Source organism: Mustela putorius, unplaced genomic scaffold (assembly GCF_011764305.1).
Source record: "Mustela putorius furo isolate JIRA1106 unplaced genomic scaffold, ASM1176430v1.1 tig00000224_pilon_pilon_pilon, whole genome shotgun sequence".
NCBI classification, from domain to species: Eukaryota; Metazoa; Chordata; class Mammalia; order Carnivora; family Mustelidae; genus Mustela; species Mustela putorius.
Window position 1 is genome coordinate 22,031,395 of NW_025421321.1, and position 15,099 is coordinate 22,046,493.

At 35.1% G+C, this 15,099-nt stretch overlaps 1 non-coding gene across 1 annotated transcript; it reads right to left on the minus strand.

Moving 5' to 3' along the window:
• Positions 1-5,266: 5,266 nt before the first annotated feature.
• LOC123391411 lies at positions 5,267-5,403 on the minus strand. The gene has a single exon (XR_006606094.1). It is a non-coding gene; the product is annotated as a U4 spliceosomal RNA (small nuclear RNA).
• Between the last annotated feature and the right edge of the window lie 9,696 nt (positions 5,404-15,099).

A 15,099-nucleotide genomic window follows, 5' to 3' on the forward strand; every position in this document is an offset into this window, starting at 1 on the left:
TATTTTTTATAAACATATATTTTTATCCCCAGGGGTACAGGTGTGTGAATCACTAAATCATTTTGAACGCCTGTGAAATAAATTGGAGATCTGAGAAAAGAATTGTTGCAATTCTACAAATAGGAAAGCAACTACTTTTTGGAAGGTAGAAGGTACAGAGACATGAATCCAGGGCTGTATATCTAAAGATAGGTGGAGGGGTAAGAGTTTGCTTGAAGAAGTGACCCCAAAGTATTATAAGCAGTGGAGCACAAATTTGGGACCTTTAGAAGTCTGCTACAGTAGGGGATGTCCGGGCTTAAAGGTGCTCAGGTGGCAAAGCAGGGCAGAATCTCAGGTGCAACAGTAGGGCCTCAGGATCCCTAGGGTCACATAAAGAATGGAGTTCCTGAGTGTGGCAGGGTTCCAGGCACTGGAGAAGGGAAGCTGGCTGAAAACAGCAAGACTAGTCACTGGCTTTTTTCTCAGTGTTTTCATAAACTACAAACCACTACATAGTTGCTGAAGTCTCCCCAGGGAAGGGGCCCAGCAAAAGGGACCCTCCACCCTCCCCTGGAAGGAATGGCGCAGGTCTGTGCAGCAGGAAGTCTGAAATGTTTGGAGACTCAAAACTGTGTCACGTGCCTGAGATAAAAAATGCTTGGTGAATACAGAGTTTGAACAGAAACCAGGGAGACAAAAGTGATTGATTTTTTTTCTGTGAGGGCTCACTGAAGAGTGGGGATACAGACTTTAGCTCCAGGGCTAGAGATTGAGGCACCACTATTTTCATGATGAAAGCCTTCAGGGAGAAAAAGAACACCACTTAGTGCAATCTGGAGCTGCTTACACTGAGCAGGGCCCCCTGGCAAGGGGAGTTTAATTGGAATCAGCACAAAAGGTCCCTCCTCCAGAAGAGCGGCAGGAACAGCTTGCTAGCACCAACATTTACCAGTCTTAGAGACCTGCAGAACTTCAGGTCTTGGGGAAAACAATATATAGCATTTGTTGGGTTTTTTATTACTCTGTAGTTTTTCAATATTTTTTTTCAGCTTTTTTATTTTTTTAAATTTTTAAAATTCCTTTTTAAAATTTTTGTTTCTATATGTGAATATATATATATTATTTTTGGCTTCTTTTCATTGTATATTATTGTATTTTTGTGTGTATATATATATATATTTTTTTTTTCTTTCCTTTCTTTCCTACTTTGAGATCTAGTTTCTTTTAACAAACAAACCAAAATACACCCAGGATCTAGTTTATTGTTTTGTTTGGTTTTACTTCTTGTTTGATTTTTTTCTAATTTTGTTTTGTTTGCATTTTCTTCTGGTTACTTTTACTTGCATTTTTTCTGGTATTGTTGTTATTTTTTGTCTTTTATCTCCCATTCTTCTATTCTTTTCTAGACATAATGATGAGATGGAGAAACTCACCCCAAAATAAAGAACAGGAAGAAGTACTCACTGCCAGTAAGATGTCAGAACTGGAATTCAAAACAGTGATTATAAAGATACTAGCTGGGTTTGAAAAAAGCATAGAAGACACTAGAGAATCCTCTACTATAGAAATAAAAGAACTAAAATCTAATCAGACTAAAATTAAAAATGCTATTACTGAGATGCAGTAAAAAATGAAGACTCTAGCAGCTAAGATAAATAAAACAGAAGAGGGAGTCAGTGATATAAAAGACAGAATGAGAGGAAAAAAAGGAAGCTGAGAAAAAGAGAAAAACAACTACTGGATCACAAAGGAGAATTCGAGAAATCAATGATACCATAAAGCAAAATAATATTCGTATAGTAGGGGGTCCCAGAAGATGGAAAGAGAAAGAGGGAGGAGCAGAAGGTTTATTTGAACAAATTATAGCTAATTTATCTAATCTGGGGAAGGAAATAGGCATTCAAGCCCAGGAGACACAGAGAACACCCCTCAAAATCCATAAAAATAGGTCAACACCTCGACATACAGTAGTGAAACTTACAAATTTCAGAGATGAAAAAAAAATTCTGAAAGCAGCTCAGGACAAGAGGTTCTTAAACCATAAGAGTAGACATATAAGACCGGCAGCAGACCTACAGAGACCTGGCAGGCCAGAAAGGACTGGCATGATGTATTGAATGTGCTAAATGGGAAAAATATGCAGCCAAAATACTTTTTCTAGGAAGACTGTCATTCAGAATAGAAGGAGAGATAGTTTCCAGGATAAACAAAAACTAAAAGAATTTGTGAACCCAACGACACCTCCAAAGTGAAAGTGAGGGGGTAAAACACCATTTGTCATGCTAATTGACACTTAAAAAGAAAGCTAGAGTAGCAATTCTTATATCAGACAAACTAGATTTTAAGCCAAAGACTGTAACAAGAGATGAAGAAGGACACTACATCACAATAAAGGGGTTTATCCAATAAAAAGTTATAACAATTAAAAATTATAAATATTAATGCCCCTAACTTGGGGAGCCGCCAGCTATATTATAATTAATATTTTGCTAATTAATTATAATAATTAATTATAATAATCATAATAATTAATCATATTAATTAATTAGTATAATTAATTAATATTTTTCTAATTAATCACAAGATTAAAGAAATACATTGATAATAGTACAATATAATAAGGGACTTCAACACCCCACTTATAGCAAAGGACATATCATCTAAGCAGAAAATCAACAAGAAAACAAAGGCTTTAAATGACACACTGGACCAGATGGACTTTACAGATATATTCAGAATATTTCATCCTAAAGCTGCAGAATACACATTCTTCTCAAGTGCACATGAAACATTCCCCAGAACAGATCACATACTGGGTTACAAATCAGGTCTCAGCTGGTACCAAACAACTGGAATTATTCCCTGCATATTTTCAGACCATAGTGGTTTAAAACTTGAACTCAATCACATGAAAAAATTTAGAAGGAACATAAATACAGGGAGGTTAAAGAGCATCCTACTAAAGAACAAATTGGCCGACCAGGAAATTAAAGAATTTTTTTTTAAAAATTCAAGAATTAAAAAAATGAAAATGAAACCATGACAGTTCAGAACCTCTGAGCTGCAGCAAAGTCATCCCTAAGAGGGAAGTCTATATAATAATACAGTCCTTTATCAAGAAAAAAGAAAAAAGAAAAATCTCAACTACCTAACCTAACCTTACACCTAAATGAGCTGGAAAAAGAACAGCAAGTAAAGCCTAACTCCAGCAGAAGAAGGGAAAAAAAAAATTAGAGCAGAAATCAATGATACAGGGGGGAAAAAAGGAGAACGGGTCAAAGAAATCAGGAGCTTTTTCTTCAAAGGGATCAATAAGATTGATAAACCCCTAGCCAGACTTAGCAAAAAGAAAAGAGAAAGGACCAGAATAAATAAAAATCATGCTGTTTCAAAAAACAGAAATGTTGTGGCACCAGGGTGTTTATCAGTTGGTTAAGCATCTGCCTTCACATCAGGTCGTGATCTTGGGGTCCTGGGATTGAGCCCTGTGTCAAGCTTCCTGATCAGTGGGGAGTCTGCTTCTTCCTCTCTCTCAGCCCCACCCCTCTGCTCATGTTCACTCTCTCTCTTCTTTAAAATTAATAAATAAATCTTTTTAAAAAATTTAAAAAAATAGAAATGGAGGGAAACTTTCAAACTCATTCTATGAAGTCATCATTACCTTGATCTCAAAATCAGAAAAAACAAAAAGTAGAATTACAGACCAATATCCTTGATGAATATGAATGCAAACATTCTCACCAAGATACTATCCAGTAGGATCCAACAGTGCATGGAAAGGATTACTTACCACAACCTAATGGAATTTATTCCTGGGCTGCAAAGGTGGTTCAATATCGACAAATGAATCAATGTGATACTCTACATTAATAAAAGAAAGGACAAGAACCATATGATCCTTCCAAGAGATGCAGAAAAAACATTTGACAAAATACAGCATCCTTTTTAAAAAAGCAAAGATTTTATTTATTATTTATTTGAGAGAGCAAAAGTGAAAGAGGTCACAGAGGGAGAAAGAGAGGGGGAAGCAGACACCTGGCTGAGTGGAGAACCCAATGAGGGCCTCAGTCCAAGGACCCTGGGATTATGAACTGAGCTGAAGGCAGATGCTTAACTGACTGAGCCACCCAGGCACCCCATACAACATTCTTTCTTGATTAAAACTCTCTGCCATGTAGGAATGGAGGGAACAGACTTCTGTATCATTAAAGCTATATACAAAAGCCCAAAGAGATAATCATCCTCATTGGGGGAAAACTGAGAGCTTTTTCCTAAAGTCAGGAACACAACAGGAATATCTACTCTCACCACTGTTGTTCAACATAGTGAACATAGTGAGCAATCAGGTAACAAAAAGAAATAAAATCATCCAAATCTGCAAAGAACTTAAACTCTCACTCTTGTCTATGACATGATACTCTATGTAGAAAATTCAAGACTCCACCCAGAAATTGCTAGAAACAAAAGACTGGAATTTAGCAAAGTTGGAGGATATAAAATCAGAGCACAGAAGTCAGTTGCATTTCTATACAATAATAATGAGACAGCAGAAAGAGAAATAAAGGAATTGATCCCATTTACAATTGCACCAAAAACTTTAAGTTACCTAAGAATAAACCTAACCAAAGAGATAAAGGATCTGTACTCTGAAAACTATAGAACAGTCATGAAAGACATTGAGGAAGACACAAAGAAATGGAAAAATGTTCCATGCTCATGGATTGGAAGAACAAATATTGTTAAAATGTCTATGCTACCAAAAGCAATCTATACATTCAATGCAATCCTTATCAGAATACCATCAGTTTTTTTCACAGAGCTGGAACAAACAATCCTAAAATTTGTATGGAACCAGACAAGACCTCAAATAGGCAAAGGAATGTTGAAAAAGAAAACCAAAGCTGGAGGAATCAAAATCCCAGACATCAAGCTGTATTACAAAGCTGTAATCATCAAGACAATGTAGTACTAGCGCAAAAGTAGACACATAGATTAATGGAACAGAGTAGAGAATCCAGAAATTGACTCTCATATCTATGGTCAACTAATCTTCAACAAAGCAGGAAAGAATACCCAATGGTAAAAAAGAGAATTTCTTCAATAAATAATGCTGGGAATATTGGACAGCCACATGCAGAAGAATGAAACTAGACTCTACTTTTCTTCCACCACACACAAATATAAATTCAAAATGGATGAAAGACCTATATGTGATACAGGTATCCATCACACTGTAGAGGAGAACCCAGGAAACAAACTTTGTGACCCTGCTGCAGCAAGTTCTTGTTAGACACATTTTCAAAGGCAAGGGAAACAAAAGCAAAAATGAACTAATTGGACTTCATCAAGATAAAAACCTTTTAGCAATAATCGCGCCTCGGATAAACCTCATTGGCTACGATACTGCCACTGCCTTTTGCACAACAAAGGAAACAGTGGATAAAACTAAAAGGCAACGTATAGAACGGGGGAATATATTCACAAATGAAATGTCTTATCAGATAAAGAACCAGCCTCCAAAAACTATAACTTGTCAAACTCAGCCCGCCAAAACAAAAAAATCCAGTCAAGAAATGGACAGAAGACATGAATAGACATTTCTCCACAGAACAAATACAAATAGCCAAGAGACACATGAAAAATTGCTCAACATCACTCAGTATCAGGGAAATACAAATCAAGACTATAATCAGATACCACCTCACACCTGTCACAATTGGCTAAAATTAACAACTCAGTAAGTAAGAGATGTTGGCAAGGATGCATAGAAAGGGAGTCCTTGGGACGCCTGGGTGGCTCAGTTGGTTAAGCAGCTGCCTTCGGCTCAGGTCATGATCCCAGCATCCTGGGATCAAGTCCCACATCGGGCTCCTTGCTCGGCAGGGAGCCTGCTTCTCCCTCTGTCTCTGCCTCCCATTCTGTCTGCCTGTGCTTGCTCTCGCTCCCTCTCTCTCTCTCTGACAAATAAATAAAATCTTTAAAAAAAAAAAAGATTAAAAAAAAGTTCTTTAAAAAAAAAAAAAGGGGGAGTCCTCTTACACTGTTGATGGGAATGCAAACTGGTGCAGCCACTCAGGAAAACAGTATGGTGTTTCCTCAAAAAGTTGAAAATGGAGCAACCCTATGACCCAGCAATTGCATTACTGGATATTTACTCCAGAGATACAAATGTAGTGAACTGAAGGGACATCTGCACCCCAGTGTTTATAATTGCAATTATCTACAAAAGCCAAGCTATGGGAAGATTCCAGATGTCCATTGACAGTTGAATGGATAAAGATATGGTATATATGTATAATGGAATATTACTATACCATCAAAAAGAATGAAATCTTGCCATTTTTTGTAATGATATGGATGGACTAGAGTACCCTCTAGGAAAGATAAGATGGGAAGAGAGAGGGAGACAAACCATAAAAGACTCTTAATCATAAGAAACAAACATGGTTGTTGGATGGGGGAAAGGGGTAACTGGGTGATGGGCATTAAGGAGGACACTTGATGCAATGAGACTGGGTGTTATATGCAACTGAGAATCACTAAACTCTACCTCCGAAATGTATAATACACCGTATGTTACTTAAATGGAATTTAAATTTAAACAAAAATAAGATAATATTCTGAAAAAAATCTTTGGCTACAAATTTGATAATATAGATGAAATAGATGAATTATTTGAAGTGTACAATCTATCAAAGGTTATATAGTAAGAAGTAGATAATTTGAATAGGTCTGTCCATTAAAGAAATTGAATTTTTAATTAATAATCTTCCAAACAGCACTAAGCACAGATGAGGTAACTGGTGAATTCCACCAAACATTTAGGAAAAAATTATGACAATTCTCTACAATCTATCCCAGAAAACAGAAGCAGAAAGGATATTCATTGTAACGAATTCTAATGAGTTCTGTGAGGCCAGAATTACTCTAATACCAAAATCAAGCAAAGACATTACAAGATAGGAAAACAACAGACCAATACCCCTCATGAACATGTATGCAAAGGTATCAACAAAATATTAGCAAATCTAAGAATGTATATAAAGAATTATAAACCATGACCAAGTGGGATTTATTCCAAGTATGAAAGGTTAGTCACTTTATGAAATGTAATTAATATTATCCACCATATCAAGAAGCTAAAGAAGAAATAGCTTATGATCATATCAAAGTTGCCCTTGCTATGCCAGTTAAAAGTCAACCACAGATGTGGAAAACACACCTCCTGGCACAAAATGTCAGTGAACAATATTAAAGTAAAATAATCTGTGTGATCCTTAATTGCTCATGCCTAACAACTTAATTAGCATGATTTATGCACATCAAAAATACTTCTTCCCTCTTTTTTTTGTTCCCTAAATCCAATTCTAAGGACCCATAATGTATTTCTCTTTTCAAACTTGTTTTCTAAATCAATTTGAAAGATATACATAGGACTCAGGCCAATGATGATAAGAAATCAAATTTATTATTGATAGAAAATATCAGGGGATGAGACTGAGGCACACAACCAGATGGATTTGCTGATATGTCCTTGAACTGGGCACACTCACCACTGTTCTAACGCTGCCCACTAAACTCACTTAATCACACCAAAGTGCAACTTTCTTATATACCGGCCAGTCTCAAGAAAGGAAGAACCAAGTTCTATTTAAATAGATTCTTCCTTCCACAACATCAATTAAATAATCATAAGACACACACTCTCTCTGTGACTCTTTTTCTCTCCCTGTTTGACTTGTTTTTATTTTGAGAAATAATAGCATGCATATTCAGAAAAGTACATAGAATTTTACAGGCTGTCACACAAGAAATAAAATTTGCCTCATATGGTTCAAATAAAAATCACTTAATATTTTATTAAGTGACTAATTAAAGAGGGATGAAGAATTAAACTGACAGGCAAATGACTTTAAGAAATCTAGGTACCTAAATGTATTGAAAACCATCGCCAATTCTTGGACTGAAGCAGAAGGGAGAAGTAGAGGATGAAGCTCACTGGCAGCTGAAGCCTTGAGACAGGGCTTCCTGCTGGGAACCGTCCTCACAGGGGAAGGAAACTCTGGCCAGAGATGCACTTTCTCCCTGGATGCCCATGTATCTTCTCTGCCAAGGGTTTTCTCCAATACCACATGCAGGAGCTTGCTGAGACAGGCAGGCATAACTCGGAATGAAGTTGGGAGAGGGCTAAGGGAGCATAGAGTTAAGCAATCAGGGCAACCCTAAACAAAATTGGAAAGTCCCAGCTATCCTGTCCTCTGTGAAGATGATTCTGACACATATTCCATATGGTTTCTCAGGACTGATCTCTAGTTGCCCATGGTGGTACTTGCTAGAGTTGTTAGCTTGATCAAATAAAAATGTAAGCTGCCCAGTTAAATTTGAATTTTAGATAAACAGCAAATAATTTTTAGTGTAAATATGTCCCATGAAAATATTTTTCACATTCTTATATATCAAAAATATTTACTGCTTATCTGAAATTTCAGTTTAACTGGGCATCCTTTATTTTATCTGGCAAGTGTCTACAACACTCATTAACACTCCCTTTTGGGGGAGGTTTCTTCTCTGTCTGACTTTTTGGATAGTCTGATGGTTTGGGGCTCATCTCCCAAATAAATGGACACTCAAATCATCATTTCAAGATTTGATTTCTAAATATTGGAATTCAATTTCAGTTTGCACTATTTTGTAGAGGCTCTAACAAATATTCCATAGTAGTCTTTGGCAGAATAAATGGATGCAGTATAAAAAGGTTAAAAAAAAAAAGTAGCAGCAACATAAATATTAATCACAGCTTTGTTTTGAGAATATATTTATTCTAAAACCAGAGTGCCTTAGCAATATAGATATTATGTATAAGCGAGTAGGAAACCCAGTCATTACTACTTAGGTGGCTCAGATATACCAAAATCTGCACTAAACCAAGATTTAATTGAACATGCTAATTGAGAACTTCTAGAGTTACTGAAGTGCGAAACTGTGATAAAATTCAAATATCTCAGACTCCCTAGAGGACAAGAGGATATTGGATCTTTTCATTAAAGAAATGATGCATGTAGGTATATTGATACCTTTAAACTCTTAATATAACAGGCTTCTCTGGCCAGTAAAATGAACAGCTGGCAGGCTTTGAAGATTTAATGTTAGAAAAAAAAAAGTCTAAGGAAGAATGAATTATTTTTTTCTATTTTTATGTATTTTTTCCAGTTTTATTGAGATAAAATTAACATACATCACTGTATAACTTTAAAGAGTATGGCATAATGATTTGACTTACATATAGTATGAAATGATTATCGCTTTAGGTTGAATTAGGATTCATCATCTCACACAAATATTGTAAAAAGAAAAAGTGAAAAAGAAGAAATTTCCTTGTGATGAGAAATTTGGGATTTACTCTTTTAACTTCAGTGTATCATATAGAAATGTTAACTATGGTCATCATGGAGAGCACATTCTTAATTGGGAGACTGTTGTATGGGACTTGATATTTCCAGGTTGGCTGATAGGTCATATATGCAGAAAAATTTGAATTTTTCTGTTTTTACAAGATTAAGGGTGTGAATATAAAGATCTGTGTTGCTTGGAGATTCTGGTAAAATCTAGAAGGAGAGTAAAAACAGTGACATTTGGAATATGGGATTCAACAAGTGACTGAATTCTGCTTGTTACTAACCTTATGATAGACAGTTATCCCAGCTTCCCTGTTTCCAGTTCTGTGAGGTTGGGCATGTTACTCTCTTTGTGTCTTAAGTTTCCTTCTGTGTAAAATGAAGATAATATACTCCCCAAGGTTATTAGGAGCAACAAATAATTAATACATGTAAAGAGTTTTGAAGAGTGACTGGTACCTAACAAATACTCAGTACATCCCAGCTGTTGGTTTGCTTCTGGGCCTCAGCTGAGACATTAAATGGCTGAAAGCAGAGATTGCAGTAATATCCTGAGTGATGTCAGAAATAACAACAACAAACTTTCTGCTAAGGAAGAAGCAATTCAGATAATTTCACTGTTTACATATGCAGATAATGTACTCAAGAACATGAATAATGAATAAGGGTGGATCCAAAGCTACCTATACAAGTAGTGGGCAAGACACAGGGAAAACTTCATTCTGACTAAATCTCTAGATTATTTTTCTCTAGAAATAAGGTATGAGGAGTAGATGAGATTAAAAGAATTTTATTTGGGGTGGAGTTGTTAGGGAGTCAGTTATATTGAAGTATAATTTATATGTAACAGATTTCAACTTTTTTTAGTTATAATTCCGTTGGTTTCATGAATATATACACATGTGTGACTACTATCACGTTCAAGATACAGAATATTTCCATTATGCAAAAAGTCAATCATTTGTATCAGTCTTTTCCCATTGTCCTTAGTCCCTAGCAATCACTGATCAGTTCTTAATTACAACAGATTTGCTTTTTCCAGAATTCCATATAATCTAAACTATACAGTTTAGTTTCTGGCATTTTTCATATAGCACAGGTTTCTCAGATTCATTCATTTATTGCGCAGGAATGAGTCTGGTTTACCTACTTCAGTGTTCCTTTAAGAAGAGCTATTTCTCAAATACTTTAGACAATCATCCAACTAAGGAAGAAATTCCAGGTGAAATCATTATATTGCATTTGACTATGGCTATTAACTCATAAAAAAATAAGAATCCCCAGTTTCTCTCTCTTTCTCTCTCTCTCTCTCTCTTTCTCACACACACACATACCCCACTTGAGAACAATTGTGGTCCCTTCATTACTGGGTTCTTCAGAAGGGAGTATACAGCTTTAGACAGCTAATGCCTCTCTGCAATGTATGGCCATATAGTGTACATAAACAAAACATAATTGCTTAAGTGGGCACGATATGAGTGTGGCAATATTGAAAAAAGATTAAAGAACTAATTGGAACTAAGATAGGTTTAAGATATGCATATAAAAATATGTTTATGGGTGTCATGATATCTTTTGAAAATCCCAATTTGTTGTTACTGTTTTTGTTTTACAAGTCATTATATCTCACAAAGAATAAAGAAATGAGAATAATTATCTTTAATGTGCACCCACATATTTACCACTTATGGCATTATTCATTAGTTTGTGTAGATGCAGATTATTTCATAGTATTGTTCATAGTCCGTGAGTAAACTTGTTTAGCATCTGTTAATATAGAGGTCTAGAGGTGACACATTCTCTCAGCTTCTGGTTGTATATTTTAAACTCTTTATTTTGCCTTTTTTTCTGAAAGGTATTTTCAGTGGTTATAGAATCCTAGATTAAAGTATTCCTTTTCCTTCTACCACTTCAAAGATATTCCTCCATTGCTTTCTGGTTTACATAGTTTCTAAGAAGTAAGTGAATAAAAAGGAGATGAATTAAATTTGAAAGAAAAATGATTGACAAAACTAGAGCCCGTGGTTCAATATGTAACAGTGGTGTGGTTTTTTTGTTTGTTTGCTTGTTTTTTTAATAAATCATTCCCTGGATATGTCTGGGTCATGATATATCATGGAGAAGGACCACTGAGTTGAGAGTCTCCTACACATAGTCAATAAACCTGCATGCATAAATCCCCCCAAGCTTGTGTTTCTTGTGTATTTTAGGCTTGGTTTGGGGAAAGAGAGTTAGACATGTATATATTTCGAAGTGCTTTTCCCTCCTTCAAACATTGTCATCTATATTTTCTCTCATACAGGGGAAGATTTAGGCCAGGAAGTTGTAGTTCGTCTTAGAGAATTTTGTTAATTTCTTTGCCTTATGTCCTAAGTGTTCTGATCTTTTTCTGTATCTTGTACATCAGTTAATACTGCTTGTTTAACTGATCATGACATTATCTAGAGTCAAAGGACCTATCTCTAGTACGAATTACCTATATGATATTAAGTACTCTGAATATTACTTTTTCTCGGCTTTGCCATTGTGGAAATTGCACTACACCTTTCAAGATAAATTTAAATAGCTATATGACTATTTTGTATCTGTTCCATGCCTATTAAAATATTAAAATGTTTTCCCATTTGCATTGACACAATTATCACATGTATAAATAGCACACAAAAGAAAAATAAACAGCTCAGTGAATTGCCACAAAGCAAATACCCACACAGCTACCAACTCAGGTAAAATATAAAACATTGTTAGCAATAAAACAGCTCATAATCCTTTTGAATACTGTACTGTTCCTCCTGCCAAAATCCAATACTGATCCTACTTTATTTTTTTAATTTTGATTTTATTTATTTATTTAACAAAGAGAGAGAGAGATCACAAGTACGCAGAGAGGTAGGCAGAGAGAGAGAGGGAAGCAGGCTCTCCGCCGAGCAGAGAGCCCCATGCGGGGCTCAATCCCAGAACCCTGGAATCATGACCTGAGCCAAAGGCAGAGGCCTAACCCACTGAGCCAGTCAGGCGCCCCCTGATCATACTTTTTAATAGTAAGATTTGTCCATATTGATCTTTTCTTTCACAAAGTTTTTCCAGCTATACCAGCGTTGTTACTCATCCAGAAACGTTAAATTATTGGTCATCTTTGAAGAAGTGTGCTCTTCCTCCATTTGATACAATTTAGTGACAAAATCATCATCGTCAAGTCCTATACTAACATGCTTTCACATATGCAGGGCACCATCTCTTGAAAAATGCCACATTCTATGTCATTAAGACAAAAAGCCATTAAATAAACTATAAATATTGACTTCAAATCACTTAAAATTTGTTATTAAGATCTCTTGTAGACATACTTATACACTGATACTTTGTCATATATCATGTTTGTGCATACACTAAAAAGAAAATTGTAAGTGTGACAAGTTTATCTAATTTCTTAAGAGGCAGAATTTTTATTTATTTATTTTTTTTAACATAGAGTTAACATTGTCCAGTGGGTCTCCTGCAGGATCAAAGTCTCTGTTGTCCATATAGTTTCTATGTAACATTTCTTCAGGGAGTACATGCTGCTACTATGTTGCAAGTTTAAATGATGAGAACTTGATCTCACAAGAAAGTGTCAAGGAAGGTATTCAGAGAAAACTGATATTCATATTTTTCCAAAAATGGTCTTTTTTTTTTTTTAAGGATTTTATCTATTTGTTTGACAGAGATAGATCACAAGTAGGCAGAGAGGCAGGCAGAGAGAGGGGGAAGCAGGCTCCCCGCTGAGCAGAGAGCCCAATATGGGGCTTGATCCCAGGACCCTGAGACCATGACCTGAGCCAAGGCAGAGGCTTAATCCACTGAGCCATGCAGGCACCCCAATGTTCTTTTTTCTTTAACCTTAAAGTTTCAGTCTTCCAGCTACTTATATGCAGCCAGGTCAAGTTAGCACATGCCATGCAATAGGAGCTGTAACATCTGCCTCCTGATCAGTATCATTTGTAAGATGCCTTCAGTTGTAAGGAACGTCCTGACTTAATAGTGTTAAAAAAGTATGGCAAAAAAACTGCATCTAAGAACCAAGGAAATATGGTTTAATTAACCTCATGTAAATGGAAGTAGATGGATAGTCATTTCATGATTTGAGTTTCTTTGATGACCCTAACTTTAAAATGTGCCCTCAAATTATTTATGATGGCTCTAATTCTATGGAATTTGTTAGCTCAAGGGTTTGTATTCTATGAATATTCTTAAACTAAGTATAAAACCTGAATAAAAATATAATTTATTTTTTATCTTAAATTTGTCTAAATAGAAGATTAATTATGCACTAAAAGGTGATATAAAAAACAAGATTCCTGACAGAAAAAGACTTGATTTCTATTGCTATAGTCTTCACACTTAAAAAATGTTTCTTATCTTCATCAAGATACATCTGTAATAATAAGGATAAGGATAGTAATAATACCTACTTTGTTGAAATGATTAGATGGAACAGTCCATGTAAAGGACTTAACTATAGTATCTATGAAGCATTCTTTGTGTACTGGTTATTATTAGGTATATGACTTGGGCAAATACTTTTTCTGAGCTTTAAAGTCATTTTGTGCAAAAAAGAATGAAGATCATTTCTCGGTAGCTTTCACTGTTTCAGAACTTTTTAAAAATGAACTTAATCTTTAAGTAGTTTTTGGTTTTTTGGTAGTGATTAATGCTATGTAGCCCTAAGATTAGATACCAGAACCTACAGGTGAGAAAAGAATGTTGTAATGCTTCAAATAATATTTTCTTATAGAAATAGATGAGAGGATTCATTATTTGAGGGGTATAGAGTAGCATGCTGAATGATAAATAAAGCATGATAAATGAGAATATGATTATTTAGAGATCATCCTGAAACTGAGTGGCTCCCTCTGAAATTTGCTAATAGAGAATCATACTGATACAACTGCCATTTATTTATATATGAGGGATTCAAAAGTTCTTATTTAAATTCTTCATACTTGTGATTTTACTTAGGTTAGTCAAATCTGGAGATGAACATTGAGACCATTTTAAAAATAATAAAAGAGCCAATATTAGACATTCACAAAGAAATATATTGTGTTGAATTTGTATAAATAGCAGCCAAATGATTGGATTTATTTAGTCCTATGTTGCCTAGCATTGTTCCTGTGAGTAAGGGTTCATCAGATTGTACGCTTTCTTCAAATTAAATTTGTAGTAGAAATGACAAAACAATATTGGGTTTCAGACACAAAAACATCAGATATATATGCCTAAATCTCAAAGTTGTACTCTGTTTTTGTTTTTTAAAGAAATATTACAAAGAATGTAAATTGATAGGACTTCACTGAATAAAATCATAACTTATTCAACTATATAGTTAAGGAGTCACTTACTTGTCCCCTACCAACTAATTAATTGGGAAGGCAGGATTTTTCTAAGTACTAAGGACACCTCCTCTTCATGATCTTTTTATGATAATCTCTAATGCAAATACAATGTCATACTATCCATCAATTACAACCCAACCTCCGAATAGAGTGAGGATTTATGGTGTCAGAGAAGCTTGCAAAGCAAATGTAATTCTTCTGATAAGAACTCATCACAGGCTTTTCATGTGAATGTTTTTCAAAAGTTGAAATGAATCAACACAGATTCTTTTATTAGCAATACAATAATATCTTTGATCTAGCATCATGTGTGAATAACTTATTTTAAGACCCTTTCCCCCCCATAT